Here is a 20,890-nt window from a genome sequence, read left to right as displayed (position 1 = left end):
TGGCCGTATACTGGGGGGACGGGGACGACTCCCATTAACCCCTGACTATACCGGGGATACGCTTATCACAATGCCTTTCTGGTCTGTGCTGAAGCAGGGCATTCTGGCAGCCAAGTGGCTTGACCTTTATTAGTGAGCCTGGTTACCCCCTCTCGGAACCACAGACTTAGAAATCGCCAGCTCATATACAGTGCATAAAATATATTTATATATATACCCTTATACACCATTTTAATAAAAAATATCACAAAATTCTTCTAAGTCCCTCGGGAAGAGAGAAAGACGCGTACGTTCATTTTCAGAGCTCCTAGACCTTCCTATAAGAAGTTAGCTAAAAAGTAGCTTCGAAAAACGCTTAGGTTAAGTTTCAGAGTTGCTTCTAATGTACCAAAGCTGGACTTAGACATAATTTCACTCTCACAACATTATGGCTGGTTGGAGACAGTCCGAACCACAAGTACCGGGTCCATGGTTCTGGCCGTATACTGGGGGGACGGGGACGACTCCCATTAACCCCTGACTATACCGGGGATACGCTTATCACAATGCCTTTCTGGTCTGTGCTGAAGCAGGGCATTCTGGCAGCCAAATGGCTTGACCTTTATTAGTGAGCCTGGTTACCCCCTCTCGGAACCACAGACTTAGAAATCGCCAGCTCATATACAGTGCATAAAATATATTTATATATATACCCTTATACACCATTTTAATAAAAAAATATCACAAAATTCTTCTAAGTCCCTCGGGAAGAGTGAAAGACGCGCACGTTCATTTTCAGAGCTCCTAGACCTTCCTATAAGAAGTTAGCCAAAAAGTAGCTTCGAAAAACGCTTAGGTTAAGTTTGAGAGTTGCTTCTAATGTACCAAAGCTGGACTTAGACATAATGTCACTCTCACAACATTATGGCTGGTTGGAGACAGTCCGAACCACAAGTACCGGGTCCATGGTTCTGGCCGTATACTGGGGGGACGGGGACGACTCCCATTAACCCCTGACTATACCGGGGATACGCTTATCACAATGCCTTTCTGGTCTGTGCTGAAGCAGGGCATTCTGGCAGCCAAGTGGCTTGACCTTTATTAGTGAGCCTGGTTACCCCCTCTCGGAACCACAGACTTAGAAATCGCCAGCTCATATACAGTGCATAAAATATATTTATATATATACCCTTATACACCATTTTAATAAAAAATATCACAAAATTCTTCTAAGTCTCTCGGGAAGAGTGAAAGACGCGCACGTTCATTTTCAGAGCTCCTAGACCTTCCTATAAGAAGTTAGCTAAAAAGTAGCTTCGAAAAACGCTTAGGTTAAGTTTCAGAGTTGCTTCTAATGTACCAAAGCTGGACTTAGACATAATTTCACTCTCACAACATTATGGCTGGTTGGAGACTGTCCGAACCACAAGTACCGGGTCCATGGTTCTGGCCGTATACTGGGGGGACGGGGACGACTCCCATTAACCCCTGACTATACCGGGGATACGCTTATCACAATGCCTTTCTGGTCTATGCTGAAGCAGGGCATTCTGGCAGGCAAGTGGCTTGACCTTTATGAGTGAGCCCCCTCTCGGAACCACAGACTTAGAAATCGCCAGCTCATATACAGTGCATAAAATATATTTAAATATATACCCTTATACACCATTTTAATAAAAAATATCACAAAATTCTTCTAAGTACCTCGGGAAGAGTGAAAGACGCGCACGTTCATTTTCAGAGCTCCTAGACCTTCCTATAAGAAGTTAGCCAAAAAGTAGCTTCGAAAAACGCTTAGGTTAAGTTTGAGAGTTGCTTCTAATGTACCAAAGCTGGACTTAGACATAATGTCACTCTCACAACATTATGGCTGGTTGGAGACAGTCCGAACCACAAGTACCGGGTCCATGGTTTTGGCCGTATACTGGGGGGACGGGGACGACTCCCATTAACCCCTGACTATACCGGGGATACGCTTATCACAATGCCTTTCTGGTCTGTGCTGAAGCAGGGCATTCTGGCAGCCAAGTGGCTTGACCTTTATTAGTGAGCCTGGTTACCCCCTCTCGGAACCACAGACTTAGAAATCGCCAGCTCATATACAGTGCATAAAATATATTTATATATATACCCTTATACACCATTTTAATAAAAAATATCACAAAATTCTTCTAAGTCTCTCGGGAAGAGTGAAAGACGCGCACGTTCATTTTCAGAGCTCCTAGACCTTCCTATAAGAAGTTAGCTTAAAAGTAGCTTCGAAAAACGCTTAGGTTAAGTTTCAGAGTTGCTTCTAATGTACCAAAGCTGGACTTAGACATAATTTCACTCTCACAACATTATGGCTGGTTGGAGAGGGTCCGAACCACAAGTACCGGGTCCATGGTTCTGGCCGTAAACTGGGGGGACGGGGACGACTCCAATTAACCCCAGACTATACCGGGGATACGCTTATCACAATGCCTTTCTGGTCTGTGCTGAAGCAGGGCATTCTGGCAGCCAAGTGGCTTGACCTTTATTAGTGAGCCTGGTTACCCCCTCTCGGAACCACAGACTTAGAAATCGCCAGCTCATATACAGTGCATAAAATATATTTTTATATATACCCTTATACACCATTTTAATAAAAAATATCACAAAATTCTTCTAAGTCCCTCGGAAAGAGTGAAAGACGCGCACGTTCATTTTCAGAGCTCCTAGACCTTCCTATAAGAAGTTAGCCAAAAAGTAGCTTCGAAAAATGCTTAGGTTAAGTTTCAGAGTTGCTTCTAATGTACCAAAGCTGGACTTAGACATAATTTCACTCTCACAACATTATGGCTGGTTGGAGACAGTCCGAACCACAAGTACCGGGTCCATGGTTCTGGCCGTATACTGGGGGGACGGGGACGACTCCCATTAACCCCTGACTATACCGGGGATACGCTTATCACAATGCCTTTCTGGTCTGTGCTGAAGCAGGGCATTCTAGCAAGCTAGTGGCTTGACCTTTATTAGTGAGCCTGGTTACCCCCTCTGGAACCACAGACTTAGAAATCGCCAGCTCATATACAGTGCATAAAATATATTTATATATATACCCTTATACACCATTTTAATAAAAAAATATCACAAAATTCTTCTAAGTCTCTCGGGAAGAGTGAAAGACGCGCACGTTCATTTTCAGAGCTCCTAGACCTTCCTATAAGAAGTTAGCCAAAAAGTAGCTTCGAAAAACGCTTAGGTTAAGTTTCAGAGTTGCTTCTAATGTACCAAAGCTGGACTTAGACATAATTTCACTCTCACAACATTATGGCTGGTTGGAGACAGTCCGAACCACAAGTACCGGGTCCATGGTTCTGGCCGTATACTGGGGGGACGGGGACGACTCCCATTAACCCCTGACTATACCGGGGATACGCTTATCACAATGCCTTTCTGGTCTGTGCTGAAGCAGGGCATTCTGGCAGCCAAGTGGCTTGACCTTTATTAGTGAGCCTGGTTACCCCCTCTCGGAACCACAGACTTAGAAATCGCCAGCTCATATACAGTGCATAAAATATATTTATATATATACCCTTATACACCATTTTAATAAAAAAATATCACAAAATTCTTCTAAGTCTCTCGGGAAGAGTGAAAGACGCGCACGTTCATTTTCAGAGCTCCTAGACCTTCCTATAAGAAGTTAGCCAAAAAGTAGCTTCGAAAAACGCTTAGGTTAAGTTTCAGAGTTGCTTCTAATGTACCAAAGCTGGACTTAGACATAATTTCACTCTCACAACATTATGGCTGGTTGGAGACAGTCCGAACCACAAGTACCGGGTCCATGGTTCTGGCCGTATACTGGGGGGACGGGGACGACTCCCATTAACCCCTGACTATACCGGGGATACGCTTATCACAATGCCTTTCTGGTCTGTGCTGAAGCAGGGCATTCTAGCAGGCAAGTGGCTTGACCTTTATTAGTGAGCCTGGTTACCCCCTCTGGAACCACAGACTTAGAAATCGCCAGCTCATATACAGTGCATAAAATATATTTATATATATACCCTTATACACCATTTTAATAAAAAATATCACAAAATTCTTCTAAGTCTCTCGGGAAGAGTGAAAGACGCACACGTTCATTTTCAGAGCTCCTAGACCTTCCTATAAGAAGTTAGCTAAAAAGTAGCTTCGAAAAACGCTTAGGTTAAGTTTCAGAGTTGCTTCTAATGTACCAAAGCTGGACTTAGACATAATTTCACTCTCACAACATTATGGCTGGTTGGAGAGGGTCCGAACCACAAGTACCGGGTTCATGGTTCTGGCCGTATACTGGGGGGACGGGGACGACTCCCATTAACCCCTGACTATACCGGGGATACGCTTATCACAATGCCTTTCTGGTCTGTGCTGAAGCAGGGCATTCTGGCAGCCAAGTGGCTTGACCTTTATTAGTGAGTCTGGTTACCCCCTCTCGGAACCACAGACTTAGAAATCGCCAGCTCATATACAGTGCATAAAATATATTTATATATATACCCTTATACACCATTTTAATAAAAAAATATCACAAAATTCTTCTAAGTCTCTCGGGAAGAGTGAAAGACGCGCACGTTCATTTTCAGAGCTCCTAGACCTTCCTATAAGAAGTTAGCCAAAAAGTAGCTTCGAAAAACGCTTAGGTTAAGTTTCAGAGTTGCTTCTAATGTACCAAAGCTGGACTTAGACATAATTTCACTCTCACAACATTATGGCTGGTTGGAGACAGTCCGAACCACAAGTACCGGGTCCATGGTTCTGGCCGTATACTGGGGGGACGGGGACGACTCCCATTAACCCCTGACTATACCGGGGATACGCTTATCACAATGCCTTTCTGGTCTGTGCTGAAGCAGGGCATTCTGGCAGCCAAGTGGCTTGACCTTTATTAGTGAGCCTGGTTACCCCCTCTCGGAACCACAGACTTAGAAATCGCCAGCTCATATACAGTGCATAAAATATATTTATATATATATACCCTTATACACCATTTTAATAAAAAATATCACAAAATTCTTCTAAGTCTCTCTGGAAGAGTGAAAGACGCGCACGTTCATTTTCAGAGCTCCTAGACCTTCCTATAAGAAGTTAGCTAAAAAGTAGCTTCGAAAAACGCTTAGGTTAAGTTTCAGAGTTGCTTCTAATGTACCAAAGCTGGACTTAGACATAATTTCACTCTCACAACATTATGGCTGGTTGGAGAGGGTCCGAACCACAAGTACCGGGTCCATGGTTCTGGCCGTATACTGGGGGGACGGGGACGACTCCCATTAACCCCTGACTATACCGGGGATACGCTTATCACAATGCCTTTCTGGTCTGTGCTGAAGCAGGGCATTCTGGCAGCCAAGTGGCTTGACCTTTATTAGTGAGCCTGGTTACCCCCTCTCGGAACCACAGACTTAGAAATCGCCAGCTCATATACAGTGCATAAAATATATTTATATATATATACCCTTATACACCATTTTAATAAAAAATATCACAAAATTCTTCTAAGTCTCTAGGGAAGAGTGAAAGACGCGCACGTTCATTTTCAGAGCTCCGAGACCTTCCTATAAGAAGTTAGCTAAAAAGTAGCTTCGAAAAACGCGTAGGTTAAGTTTCAGAGTTGCTTCTAATGTACCAAAGCTGGACTTAGACATAATTTCACTCTCACAACATTATGGCTGGTTGGAGACAGTCCGAACCACAAGTACCGGGTCCATGGTTCTGGCCGTATACTGGGGGGACGGGGACGACTCCCATTAACCCCTGACTATACCGGGGATACGCTTATCACAATGCCTTTCTGGTTTGTGCTGAAGCAGGGCATTCTGGCAGCCAAGTGGCTTGACCTTTATTAGTGAGCCTGGTTACCCCCTCTCGGAACCACAGACTTAGAAATCGCCAGCTCATATACAGTGCATAAAATATATTTATATATATACCCTTATACACCATTTTAATAAAAAATATCACAAAATTCTTCTAAGTCTCTCTGGAAGAGTGAAAGACGCGCACGTTCATTTTCAGAGCTCCTAGACCTTCCTATAAGAAGTTAGCTAAAAAGTAGCTTCGAAAAACGCTTAGGTTAAGTTTCAGAGTTGCTTCTAATGTACCAAAGCTGGACTTAGACATAATTTCACTCTCACAACATTATGGCTGGTTGGAGAGGGTCCGAACCACAAGTACCGGGTCCATGGTTCTGGCCGTATACTGGGGGGACGGGGACGACTCCCATTAACCCCTGACTATACCGGGGATACGCTTATCACAATGCCTTTCTGGTCTGTGCTGAAGCAGGGCATTCTGGCAGCCAAGTGGCTTGACCTTTATTAGTGAGCCTGGTTACCCCCTCTCGGAACCACAGACTTAGAAATCGCCAGCTCATATACAGTGCATAAAATATATTTATATATATACCCTTATACACCATTTTAATAAAAAATATCACAAAATTCTTCTAAGTCCCTCGGAAAGAGTGAAAGACGCGCACGTTCATTTTCAGAGCTCCTAGACCTTCCTATAAGAAGTTAGCCAAAAAGTATCTTCGAAAAACGCTTAGGTTAAGTTTCAGAGTTGCTTCTAATGTACCAAAGCTGGACTTAGATATAATTTCACTCTCACAACATTATGGCTGGTTGGAGACAGTCCGAACCACAAGTACCGGGTCCATGGTTCTGGCCGTATACTGGGGGGACGGGGACGACTCCCATTAACCCCTGACTATACCGGGGATACGCTTATCACAATGCCTTTCTGGTCTGTGCTGAAGCAGGGCATTCTGGCAGCCAAGTGGCTTGACCTTTATTAGTGAGCCTGGTTACCCCCTCTCGGAACCACAGACTTAGAAATCGCCAGCTCATATACAGTGCATAAAATATATTTATATATATACCCTTATACACCATTTTAATAAAAAAAATATCACAAAATTCTTCTAAGTCTCTCGGGAAGAGTGAAAGACGCGCACGTTCATTTTCAGAGCTCCTAGACCTTCCTATAAGAAGTTAGCCAAAAAGTAGCTTCGAAAAACGCTTAGGTTAAGTTTCAGAGTTGCTTCTAATGTACCAAAGCTGGACTTAGACATAATTTCACTCTCACAACATTATGGCTGGTTGGAGACAGTCCGAACCACAAGTACCGGGTCCATGGTTCTGGCCGTATACTGGGGGGACGGGGACGACTCCCATTAACCCCTGACTATACCGGGGATACGCTTATCACAATGCCTTTCTGGTCTGTGCTGAAGCAGGGCATTCTAGCAGGCAAGTGGCTTGACCTTTATTAGTGAGCCTGGTTACCCCCTCTGGAACCACAGACTTAGAAATCGCCAGCTCATATACAGTGCATAAAATATATTTATATATATACCCTTATACACCATTTTAATAAAAAATATCACAAAATTCTTCTAAGTCTCTCGGGAAGAGTGAAAGACGCACACGTTCATTTTCAGAGCTCCTAGACCTTCCTATAAGAAGTTAGCTAAAAAGTAGCTTCGAAAAACGCTTAGGTTAAGTTTCAGAGTTGCTTCTAATGTACCAAAGCTGGACTTAGACATAATTTCACTCTCACAACATTATGGCTGGTTGGAGAGGGTCCGAACCACAAGTACCGGGTTCATGGTTCTGGCCGTATACTGGAGGGACGGGGACGACTCCCATTAACCCCTGACTATACCGGGGATACGCTTATCACAATGCCTTTCTGGTCTGTGCTGAAGCAGGGCATTCTGGCAGCCAAGTGGCTTGACCTTTATTAGTGAGTCTGGTTACCCCCTCTCGGAACCACAGACTTAGAAATCGCCAGCTCATATACAGTGCATAAAATATATTTATATATATACCCTTATACACCATTTTAATAAAAAAATATCACAAAATTCTTCTAAGTCTCTCGGGAAGAGTGAAAGACGCGCACGTTCATTTTCAGAGCTCCTAGACCTTCCTATAAGAAGTTAGCCAAAAAGTAGCTTCGAAAAACGCTTAGGTTAAGTTTCAGAGTTGCTTCTAATGTACCAAAGCTGGACTTAGACATAATTTCACTCTCACAACATTATGGCTGGTTGGAGACAGTCCGAACCACAAGTACCGGGTCCATGGTTCTGGCCGTATACTGGGGGGACGGGGACGACTCCCATTAACCCCTGACTATACCGGGGATACGCTTATCACAATGCCTTTCTGGTCTGTGCTGAAGCAGGGCATTCTGGCAGCCAAGTGGCTTGACCTTTATTAGTGAGCCTGGTTACCCCCTCTCGGAACCACAGACTTAGAAATCGCCAGCTCATATACAGTGCATAAAATATATTTATATATATATACCCTTATACACCATTTTAATAAAAAATATCACAAAATTCTTCTAAGTCTCTCTGGAAGAGTGAAAGACGCGCACGTTCATTTTCAGAGCTCCTAGACCTTCCTATAAGAAGTTAGCTAAAAAGTAGCTTCGAAAAACGCTTAGGTTAAGTTTCAGAGTTGTTCTAATGTACCAAAGCTGGACTTAGACATAATTTCACTCTCACAACATTATGGCTGGTTGGAGAGGGTCCGAACCACAAGTACCGGGTCCATGGTTCTGGCCGTATACTGGGGGGACGGGGACGACTCCCATTAACCCCTGACTATACCGGGGATACGCTTATCACAATGCCTTTCTGGTCTGTGCTGAAGCAGGGCATTCTGGCAGCCAAGTGGCTTGACCTTTATTAGTGAGCCTGGTTACCCCCTCTCGGAACCACAGACTTAGAAATCGCCAGCTCATATACAGTGCATAAAATATATTTATATATATATACCCTTATACACCATTTTAATAAAAAATATCACAAAATTCTTCTAAGTCTCTAGGGAAGAGTGAAAGACGCGCACGTTCATTTTCAGAGCTCCGAGACCTTCCTATAAGAAGTTAGCTAAAAAGTAGCTTCGAAAAACGCGTAGGTTAAGTTTCAGAGTTGCTTCTAATGTACCAAAGCTGGACTTAGACATAATTTCACTCTCACAACATTATGGCTGGTTGGAGACAGTCCGAACCACAAGTACCGGGTCCATGGTTCTGGCCGTATACTGGGGGGACGGGGACGACTCCCATTAACCCCTGACTATACCGGGGATACGCTTATCACAATGCCTTTCTGGTTTGTGCTGAAGCAGGGCATTCTGGCAGCCAAGTGGCTTGACCTTTATTAGTGAGCCTGGTTACCCCCTCTCGGAACCACAGACTTAGAAATCGCCAGCTCATATACAGTGCATAAAATATATTTATATATATACCCTTATACACCATTTTAATAAAAAATATCACAAAATTCTTCTAAGTCTCTCTGGAAGAGTGAAAGACGCGCACGTTCATTTTCAGAGCTCCTAGACCTTCCTATAAGAAGTTAGCTAAAAAGTAGCTTCGAAAAACGCTTAGGTTAAGTTTCAGAGTTGCTTCTAATGTACCAAAGCTGGACTTAGACATAATTTCACTCTCACAACATTATGGCTGGTTGGAGAGGGTCCGAACCACAAGTACCGGGTCCATGGTTCTGGCCGTATACTGGGGGGACGGGGACGACTCCCATTAACCCCTGACTATACCGGGGATACGCTTATCACAATGCCTTTCTGGTCTGTGCTGAAGCAGGGCATTCTGGCAGCCAAGTGGCTTGACCTTTATTAGTGAGCCTGGTTACCCCCTCTCGGAACCACAGACTTAGAAATCGCCAGCTCATATACAGTGCATAAAATATATTTATATATATACCCTTATACACCATTTTAATAAAAAATATCACAAAATTCTTCTAAGTCCCTCGGAAAGAGTGAAAGACGCGCACGTTCATTTTCAGAGCTCCTAGACCTTCCTATAAGAAGTTAGCCAAAAAGTATCTTCGAAAAACGCTTAGGTTAAGTTTCAGAGTTGCTTCTAATGTACCAAAGCTGGACTTAGATATAATTTCACTCTCACAACATTATGGCTGGTTGGAGACAGTCCGAACCACAAGTACCGGGTCCATGGTTCTGGCCGTATACTGGGGGGACGGGGACGACTCCCATTAACCCCTGACTATACCGGGGATACGCTTATCACAATGCCTTTCTGGTCTGTGCTGAAGCAGGGCATTCTGGCAGCCAAGTGGCTTGACCTTTATTAGTGAGCCTGGTTACCCCCTCTCGGAACCACAGACTTAGAAATCGCCAGCTCATATACAGTGCATAAAATATATTTATATATATACCCTTATACACCATTTTAATAAAAAAATATCACAAAATTCTTCTAAGTCTCTCGGGAAGAGTGAAAGACGCGCACGTTCATTTTCAGAGCTCCTAGACCTTCCTATAAGAAGTTAGCCAAAAAGTAGCTTCGAAAAACGCTTAGGTTAAGTTTCAGAGTTGCTTCTAATGTACCAAAGCTGGACTTAGACATAATTTCACTCTCACAACATTATGGCTGGTTGGAGACAGTCCGAACCACAAGTACCGGGTCCATGGTTCTGGCCGTATACTGGGGGGACGGGGACGACTCCCATTAACCCCTGACTATACCGGGGATACGCTTATCACAATGCCTTTCTGGTCTGTGCTGAAGCAGGGCATTCTGGCAGCCAAGTGGCTTGACCTTTATTAGTGAGCCTGGTTACCCCCTCTCGGAACCACAGACTTAGAAATCGCCAGCTCATATACAGTGCATAAAATATATTTATATATATACCCTTATACACCATTTTAATAAAAAAATATCACAAAATTCTTCTAAGTCTCTCGGGAAGAGTGAAAGACGCGCACGTTCATTTTCAGAGCTCCTAGACCTTCCTATAAGAAGTTAGCCAAAAAGTAGCTTCGAAAAACGCTTAGGTTAAGTTTCAGAGTTGCTTCTAATGTACCAAAGCTGGACTTAGACATAATTTCACTCTCACAACATTATGGCTGGTTGGAGACAGTCCGAACCACAAGTACCGGGTCCATGGTTCTGGCCGTATACTGGGGGGACGGGGACGACTCCCATTAACCCCTGACTATACCGGGGATACGCTTATCACAATGCCTTTCTGGTCTGTGCTGAAGCAGGGCATTCTAGCAGGCAAGTGGCTTGACCTTTATTAGTGAGCCTGGTTACCCCCTCTCGGAACCACAGACTTAGAAATCGCCAGCTCATATACAGTGCATAAAATATATTTATATATATATACCCTTATACACCATTTTAATAAAAAATATCACAAAATTCTTCTAAGTCTCTCTGGAAGAGTGAAAGACGCGCACGTTCATTTTCAGAGCTCTTAGACCTTCCTATAAGAAGTTAGCTAAAAAGTAGCTTCGAAAAACGCTTAGGTTAAGTTTCAGAGTTGCTTCTAATGTACCAAAGCTGGACTTAGACATAATTTCACTCTCACAACATTATGGCTGGTTGGAGAGGGTCCGAACCACAAGTACCGGGTCCATGGTTCTGGCCGTATACTGGGGGGACGGGGACGACTCCCATTAACCCCTGACTATACCGGGGATACGCTTATCACAATGCCTTTCTGGTCTGTGCTGAAGCAGGGCATTCTGGCAGCCAAGTGGCTTGACCTTTATTAGTGAGCCTGGTTACCCCCTCTCGGAACCACAGACTTAGAAATCGCCAGCTCATATACAGTGCATAAAATATATTTATATATATATACCCTTATACACCATTTTAATAAAAAATATCACAAAATTCTTCTAAGTCTCTAGGGAAGAGTGAAAGACGCGCACGTTCATTTTCAGAGCTCCGAGACCTTCCTATAAGAAGTTAGCTAAAAAGTAGCTTCGAAAAACGCGTAGGTTAAGTTTCAGAGTTGCTTCTAATGTACCAAAGCTGGACTTAGACATAATTTCACTCTCACAACATTATGGCTGGTTGGAGACAGTCCGAACCACAAGTACCGGGTCCATGGTTCTGGCCGTATACTGGGGGGACGGGGACGACTCCCATTAACCCCTGACTATACCGGGGATACGCTTATCACAATGCCTTTCTGGTTTGTGCTGAAGCAGGGCATTCTGGCAGCCAAGTGGCTTGACCTTTATTAGTGAGCCTGGTTACCCCCTCTCGGAACCACAGACTTAGAAATCGCCAGCTCATATACAGTGCATAAAATATATTTATATATATACCCTTATACACCATTTTAATAAAAAATATCACAAAATTCTTCTAAGTCTCTCTGGAAGAGTGAAAGACGCGCACGTTCATTTTCAGAGCTCCTAGACCTTCCTATAAGAAGTTAGCTAAAAAGTAGCTTCGAAAAACGCTTAGGTTAAGTTTCAGAGTTGCTTCTAATGTACCAAAGCTGGACTTAGACATAATTTCACTCTCACAACATTATGGCTGGTTGGAGAGGGTCCGAACCACAAGTACCGGGTCCATGGTTCTGGCCGTATACTGGGGGGACGGGGACGACTCCCATTAACCCCTGACTATACCGGGGATACGCTTATCACAATGCCTTTCTGGTCTGTGCTGAAGCAGGGCATTCTGGCAGCCAAGTGGCTTGACCTTTATTAGTGAGCCTGGTTACCCCCTCTCGGAACCACAGACTTAGAAATCGCCAGCTCATATACAGTGCATAAAATATATTTATATATATACCCTTATACACCATTTTAATAAAAAATATCACAAAATTCTTCTAAGTCCCTCGGAAAGAGTGAAAGACGCGCACGTTCATTTTCAGAGCTCCTAGACCTTCCTATAAGAAGTTAGCCAAAAAGTATCTTCGAAAAACGCTTAGGTTAAGTTTCAGAGTTGCTTCTAATGTACCAAAGCTGGACTTAGATATAATTTCACTCTCACAACATTATGGCTGGTTGGAGACAGTCCGAACCACAAGTACCGGGTCCATGGTTCTGGCCGTATACTGGGGGGACGGGGACGACTCCCATTAACCCCTGACTATACCGGGGATACGCTTATCACAATGCCTTTCTGGTCTGTGCTGAAGCAGGGCATTCTGGCAGCCAAGTGGCTTGACCTTTATTAGTGAGCCTGGTTACCCCCTCTCGGAACCACAGACTTAGAAATCGCCAGCTCATATACAGTGCATAAAATATATTTATATATATACCCTTATACACCATTTTAATAAAAAAATATCACAAAATTCTTCTAAGTCTCTCGGGAAGAGTGAAAGACGCGCACGTTCATTTTCAGAGCTCCTAGACCTTCCTATAAGAAGTTAGCCAAAAAGTAGCTTCGAAAAACGCTTAGGTTAAGTTTCAGAGTTGCTTCTAATGTACCAAAGCTGGACTTAGACATAATTTCACTCTCACAACATTATGGCTGGTTGGAGACAGTCCGAACCACAAGTACCGGGTCCATGGTTCTGGCCGTATACTGGGGGGACGGGGACGACTCCCATTAACCCCTGACTATACCGGGGATACGCTTATCACAATGCCTTTCTGGTCTGTGCTGAAGCAGGGCATTCTAGCAGGCAAGTGGCTTGACCTTTATTAGTGAGCCTGGTTACCCCCTCTGGAACCACAGACTTAGAAATCGCCAGCTCATATACAGTGCATAAAATATATTTATATATATACCCTTATACACCATTTTAATAAAAAATATCACAAAATTCTTCTAAGTCTCTCGGGAAGAGTGAAAGACGCACACGTTCATTTTCAGAGCTCCTAGACCTTCCTATAAGAAGTTAGCTAAAAAGTAGCTTCGAAAAACGCTTAGGTTAAGTTTCAGAGTTGCTTCTAATGTACCAAAGCTGGACTTAGACATAATTTCACTCTCACAACATTATGGCTGGTTGGAGAGGGTCCGAACCACAAGTACCGGGTCCATGGTTCTGGCCGTATACTGGGGGGACGGGGACGACTCCCATTAACCCCTGACTATACCGCGGATACGCTTATCACAATGCCTTTCTGGTCTGTGCTGAAGCAGGGCATTCTGGCAGCCAAGTGGCTTGACCTTTATTAGTGAGTCTGGTTACCCCCTCTCGGAACCACAGACTTAGAAATCGCCAGCTCATAAACAGTGCATAAAATATATTTATATATATACCCTTATACACCATTTTAATAAAAAAATATCACAAAATTCTTCTAAGTCTCTCGGGAAGAGTGAAAGACGCGCACGTTCATTTTCAGAGCTCCTAGACCTTCCTATAAGAAGTTAGCCAAAAAGTAGCTTCGAAAAACGCTTAGGTTAAGTTTCAGAGTTGCTTCTAATGTACCAAAGCTGGACTTAGACATAATTTCACTCTCACAACATTATGGCTGGTTGGAGACAGTCCGAACCACAAGTACCGGGTCCATGGTTCTGGCCGTATACTGGGGGGACGGGGACGACTCCCATTAACCCCTGACTATACCGGGGATACGCTTATCACAATGCCTTTCTGGTCTGTGCTGAAGCAGGGCATTCTGGCAGCCAAGTGGCTTGACCTTTATTAGTGAGCCTGGTTACCCCCTCTCGGAACCACAGACTTAGAAATCGCCAGCTCATATACAGTGCATAAAATATATTTATATATATATACCCTTATACACCATTTTAATAAAAAATATCACAAAATTCTTCTAAGTCTCTCTGGAAGAGTGAAAGACGCGCACGTTCATTTTCAGAGCTCCTAGACCTTCCTATAAGAAGTTAGCTAAAAAGTAGCTTCGAAAAACGCTTAGGTTAAGTTTCAGAGTTGCTTCTAATGTACCAAAGCTGGACTTAGACATAATTTCACTCTCACAACATTATGGCTGGTTGGAGACAGTCCGAACCACAAGTACCGGGTCCATGGTTCTGGCCGTATACTGGGGGGACGGGGACGACTCCCATTAACCCCTGACTATACCGGGGATACGCTTATCACAATGCCTTTCTGGTTTGTGCTGAAGCAGGGCATTCTGGCAGCCAAGTGGCTTGACCTTTATTAGTGAGCCTGGTTACCCCCTCTCGGAACCACAGACTTAGAAATCGCCAGCTCATATACAGTGCATAAAATATATTTATATATATACCCTTATACACCATTTTAATAAAAAATATCACAAAATTCTTCTAAGTCTCTCTGGAAGAGTGAAAGACGCGCACGTTCATTTTCAGAGCTCCTAGACCTTCCTATAAGAAGTTAGCTAAAAAGTAGCTTCGAAAAACGCTTAGGTTAAGTTTCAGAGTTGCTTCTAATGTACCAAAGCTGGACTTAGACATAATTTCACTCTCACAACATTATGGCTGGTTGGAGAGGGTCCGAACCACAAGTACCGGGTCCATGGTTCTGGCCGTATACTGGGGGGACGGGGACGACTCCCATTAACCCCTGACTATACCGGGGATACGCTTATCACAATGCCTTTCTGGTCTGTGCTGAAGCAGGGCATTCTGGCAGCCAAGTGGCTTGACCTTTATTAGTGAGCCTGGTTACCCCCTCTCGGAACCACAGACTTAGAAATCGCCAGCTCATATACAGTGCATAAAATATATTTATATATATACCCTTATACACCATTTTAATAAAAAATATCACAAAATTCTTCTAAGTCCCTCGGAAAGAGTGAAAGACGCGCACGTTCATTTTCAGAGCTCCTAGACCTTCCTATAAGAAGTTAGCCAAAAAGTATCTTCGAAAAACGCTTAGGTTAAGTTTCAGAGTTGCTTCTAATGTACCAAAGCTGGACTTAGATATAATTTCACTCTCACAACATTATGGCTGGTTGGAGACAGTCCGAACCACAAGTACCGGGTCCATGGTTCTGGCCGTATACTGGGGGGACGGGGACGACTCCCATTAACCCCTGACTATACCGGGGATACGCTTATCACAATGCCTTTCTGGTCTGTGCTGAAGCAGGGCATTCTGGCAGCCAAGTGGCTTGACCTTTATTAGTGAGCCTGGTTACCCCCTCTCGGAACCACAGACTTAGAAATCGCCAGCTCATATACAGTGCATAAAATATATTTATATATATACCCTTATACACCATTTTAATAAAAAAATATCACAAAATTCTTCTAAGTCTCTCGGGAAGAGTGAAAGACGCGCACGTTCATTTTCAGAGCTCCTAGACCTTCCTATAAGAAGTTAGCCAAAAAGTAGCTTCGAAAAACGCTTAGGTTAAGTTTCAGAGTTGCTTCTAATGTACCAAAGCTGGACTTAGACATAATTTCACTCTCACAACATTATGGCTGGTTGGAGACAGTCCGAACCACAAGTACCGGGTCCATGGTTCTGGCCGTATACTGGGGGGACGGGGACGACTCCCATTAACCCCTGACTATACCGGGGATACGCTTATCACAATGCCTTTCTGGTCTGTGCTGAAGCAGGGCATTCTAGCAGGCAAGTGGCTTGACCTTTATTAGTGAGCCTGGTTACCCCCTCTGGAACCACAGACTTAGAAATCGCCAGCTCATATACAGTGCATAAAATATATTTATATATATACCCTTATACACCATTTTAATAAAAAATATCACAAAATTCTTCTAAGTCTCTCGGGAAGAGTGAAAGACGCACACGTTCATTTTCAGAGCTCCTAGACCTTCCTATAAGAAGTTAGCTAAAAAGTAGCTTCGAAAAACGCTTAGGTTAAGTTTCAGAGTTGCTTCTAATGTACCAAAGCTGGACTTAGACATAATTTCACTCTCACAACATTATGGCTGGTTGGAGAGGGTCCGAACCACAAGTACCGGGTCCATGGTTCTGGCCGTATACTGGGGGGACGGGGACGACTCCCATTAACCCCTGACTATACCGCGGATACGCTTATCACAATGCCTTTCTGGTCTGTGCTGAAGCAGGGCATTCTGGCAGCCAAGTGGCTTGACCTTTATTAGTGAGTCTGGTTACCCCCTCTCGGAACCACAGACTTAGAAATCGCCAGCTCATAAACAGTGCATAAAATATATTTATATATATACCCTTATACACCATTTTAATAAAAAAATATCACAAAATTCTTCTAAGTCTCTCGGGAAGAGTGAAAGACGCGCACGTTCATTTTCAGAGCTCCTAGACCTTCCTATAAGAAGTTAGCCAAAAAGTAGCTTCGAAAAACGCTTAGGTTAAGTTTCAGAGTTGCTTCTAATGTACCAAAGCTGGACTTAGACATAATTTCACTCTCACAACATTATGGCTGGTTGGAGACAGTCCGAACCACAAGTACCGGGTCCATGGTTCTGGCCGTATACTGGGGGGACGGGGACGACTCCCATTAACCCCTGACTATACCGGGGATACGCTTATCACAATGCCTTTCTGGTTTGTGCTGAAGCAGGGCATTCTGGCAGCCAAGTGGCTTGACCTTTATTAGTGAGCCTGGTTACCCCCTCTCGGAACCACAGACTTAGAAATCGCCAGCTCATATACAGTGCATAAAATATATTTATATATATACCCTTATACACCATTTTAATAAAAAATATCACAAAATTCTTCTAAGTCTCTCTGGAAGAGTGAAAGACGCGCACGTTCATTTTCAGAGCTCCTAGACCTTCCTATAAGAAGTTAGCTAAAAAGTAGCTTCGAAAAACGCTTAGGTTAAGTTTCAGAGTTGCTTCTAATGTACCAAAGCTGGACTTAGACATAATTTCACTCTCACAACATTATGGCTGGTTGGAGAGGGTCCGAACCACAAGTACCGGGTCCATGGTTCTGGCCGTATACTGGGGGGACGGGGACGACTCCCATTAACCCCTGACTATACCGGGGATACGCTTATCACAATGCCTTTCTGGTCTGTGCTGAAGCAGGGCATTCTGGCAGCCAAGTGGCTTGACCTTTATTAGTGAGCCTGGTTACCCCCTCTCGGAACCACAGACTTAGAAATCGCCAGCTCATATACAGTGCATAAAATATATTTATATATATACCCTTATACACCATTTTAATAAAAAATATCACAAAATTCTTCTAAGTCCCTCGGAAAGAGTGAAAGACGCGCACGTTCATTTTCAGAGCTCCTAGACCTTCCTATAAGAAGTTAGCCAAAAAGTATCTTCGAAAAACGCTTAGGTTAAGTTTCAGAGTTGCTTCTAATGTACCAAAGCTGGACTTAGATATAATTTCACTCTCACAACATTATGGCTGGTTGGAGACAGTCCGAACCACAAGTACCGGGTCCATGGTTCTGGCCGTATACTGGGGGGACGGGGACGACTCCCATTAACCCCTGACTATACCGGGGATACGCTTATCACAATGCCTTTCTGGTCTGTGCTGAAGCAGGGCATTCTGGCAGCCAAGTGGCTTGACCTTTATTAGTGAGCCTGGTTACCCCCTCTCGGAACCACAGACTTAGAAATCGCCAGCTCATATACAGTGCATAAAATATATTTATATATATACCCTTATACACCATTTTAATAAAAAAATATCACAAAATTCTTCTAAGTCTCTCGGGAAGAGTGAAAGACGCGCACGTTCATTTTCAGAGCTCCTAGACCTTCCTATAAGAAGTTAGCCAAAAAGTAGCTTCGAAAAACGCTTAGGTTAAGTTTCAGAGTTGCTTCTAATGTACCAAAGCTGGACTTAGACATAATTTCACTCTCACAACATTATGGCTGGTTGGAGACAGTCCGAACCACAAGTACCGGGTCCATGGTTCTGGCCGTATACTGGGGGGACGGGGACGACTCCCATTAACCCCTGACTATACCGGGGATACGCTTATCACAATGCCTTTCTGGTCTGTGCTGAAGCAGGGCATTCTAGCAGGCAAGTGGCTTGACCTTTATTAGTGAGCCTGGTTACCCCCTCTGGAACCACAGACTTAGAAATCGCCAGCTCATATACAGTGCATAAAATATATTTATATATATACCCTTATACACCATTTTAATAAAAAATATCACAAAATTCTTCTAAGTCTCTCGGGAAGAGTGAAAGACGCACACGTTCATTTTCAGAGCTCCTAGACCTTCCTATAAGAAGTTAGCTAAAAAGTAGCTTCGAAAAACGCTTAGGTTAAGTTTCAGAGTTGCTTCTAATGTACCAAAGCTGGACTTAGACATAATTTCACTCTCACAACATTATGGCTGGTTGGAGAGGGTCCGAACCACAAGTACCGGGTCCATGGTTCTGGCCGTATACTGGGGGGACGGGGACGACTCCCATTAACCCCTGACTATACCGCGGATACGCTTATCACAATGCCTTTCTGGTCTGTGCTGAAGCAGGGCATTCTGGCAGCCAAGTGGCTTGACCTTTATTAGTGAGTCTGGTTACCCCCTCTCGGAACCACAGACTTAGAAATCGCCAGCTCATAAACAGTGCATAAAATATATTTATATATATACCCTTATACACCATTTTAATAAAAAAATATCACAAAATTCTTCTAAGTCTCTCGGGAAGAGTGAAAGACGCGCACGTTCATTTTCAGAGCTCCTAGACCTTCCTATAAGAAGTTAGCCAAAAAGTAGCTTCGAAAAACGCTTAGGTTAAGTTTCAGAGTTGCTTCTAATGTACCAAAGCTGGACTTAGACATAATTTCACTCTCACAACATTATGGCTGGTTGGAGACAGTCCGAACCACAAGTACCGGGTCCATGGTTCTGGCCGTATACTGGGGGGACGGGGACGACTCCCATTAACCCCTGACTATACCGGGGATACGCTTATCACAATGCCTTTCTGGTCTGTGCTGAAGCAGGGCATTCTGGCAGCCAAGTGGCTTGACCTTTATTAGTGAGCCTGGTTACCCCCTCTCGGAACCACAGACTTAGAAATCGCCAGCTCATATACAGTGCATAAAATATATTTATATATATACCCTTATACACCATTTTAATAAAAAAATATCACAAAATTCTTCTAAGTCTCTCTGGAAGAGTGAAAGACGCGCACGTTCATTTTCAGAGCTCCGAGACCTTCCTATAAGAAGTTAGCTAAAAAGTAGCTTCGAAAAACGCTTAGGTTAAGTTTCAGAGTTGCTTCTAATGTACCAAAGCTGGACTTAGACATAATTTCACTCTCACAACATTATGGCTGGTTGGAGAGGGTCCGAACCACAAGTACCGGGTCCATGGTTCTGGCCGTATACTTGGGGGGACGGGGACGACTCCCATTAACCCCTGACTATACCGGGGATACGCTTATCACAATGCCTTTCTGGTCTGTGCTGAAGCAGGGCATTCTGGCAGCCAAGTGGCTTGACCTTTATTAGTGAGCCTGGTTACCCCCTCTCGGAACCACAGACTTAGAAATCGCCAGCTCATATACAGTGCATAAAATATATTTATATATATATACCCTTATACACCATTTTAATAAAAAATATCACAAAATTCTTCTAAGTCTCTCGGGAAGAGTGAAAGACGCGCACGTTCATTTTCAGAGCTCCGAGACCTTCCTATAAGAAGTTAGCCAAAAAGTAGCTTCGAAAAACGCTTAGGTTAAGTTTCAGAGTTGCTTCTAATGTACCAAAGCTGGACTTAGACATAATGTCACTCTCACAACATTATGGCTGGTTGGAGACAGTCCGAACCACAAGTACCGGGTCCATGGTTCTGGCCGTATACTGGGGGGACGGGGACGACTCCCATTAACCCCTGACTATACCGGGGATACGCTTATCACAATGCCTTTCTGGTTTGTGCTGAAGCAGGGCATTCTGGCAGCCAAGTGGCTTGACCTTTATTAGTGAGCCTGGTTACCCCCTCTCGGAACCACAGACTTAGAAATCGCCAGCTCATATACAGTGCATAAAATATATTTATATATATACCCTTATACACCATTTTAATAAAAAATATCACAAAATTCTTCTAAGTCTCTCTGGAAGAGTGAAAGACGCGCACGTTCATTTTCAGAGCTCCTAGACCTTCCTATAAGAAGTTAGCTAAAAAGTAGCTTCGAAAAACGCTTAGGTTAAGTTTCAGAGTTGCTTCTAATGTACCAAAGCTGGACTTAGACATAATTTCACTCTCACAACATTATGGCTGGTTGGAGAGGGTC

This window comes from Ascaphus truei, chromosome 21 (genome assembly GCF_040206685.1).
Source record: "Ascaphus truei isolate aAscTru1 chromosome 21, aAscTru1.hap1, whole genome shotgun sequence".
Taxonomy (NCBI): domain Eukaryota; kingdom Metazoa; phylum Chordata; class Amphibia; order Anura; family Ascaphidae; genus Ascaphus; species Ascaphus truei.
Note: the sequence above shows the minus strand (reverse complement) of the source record.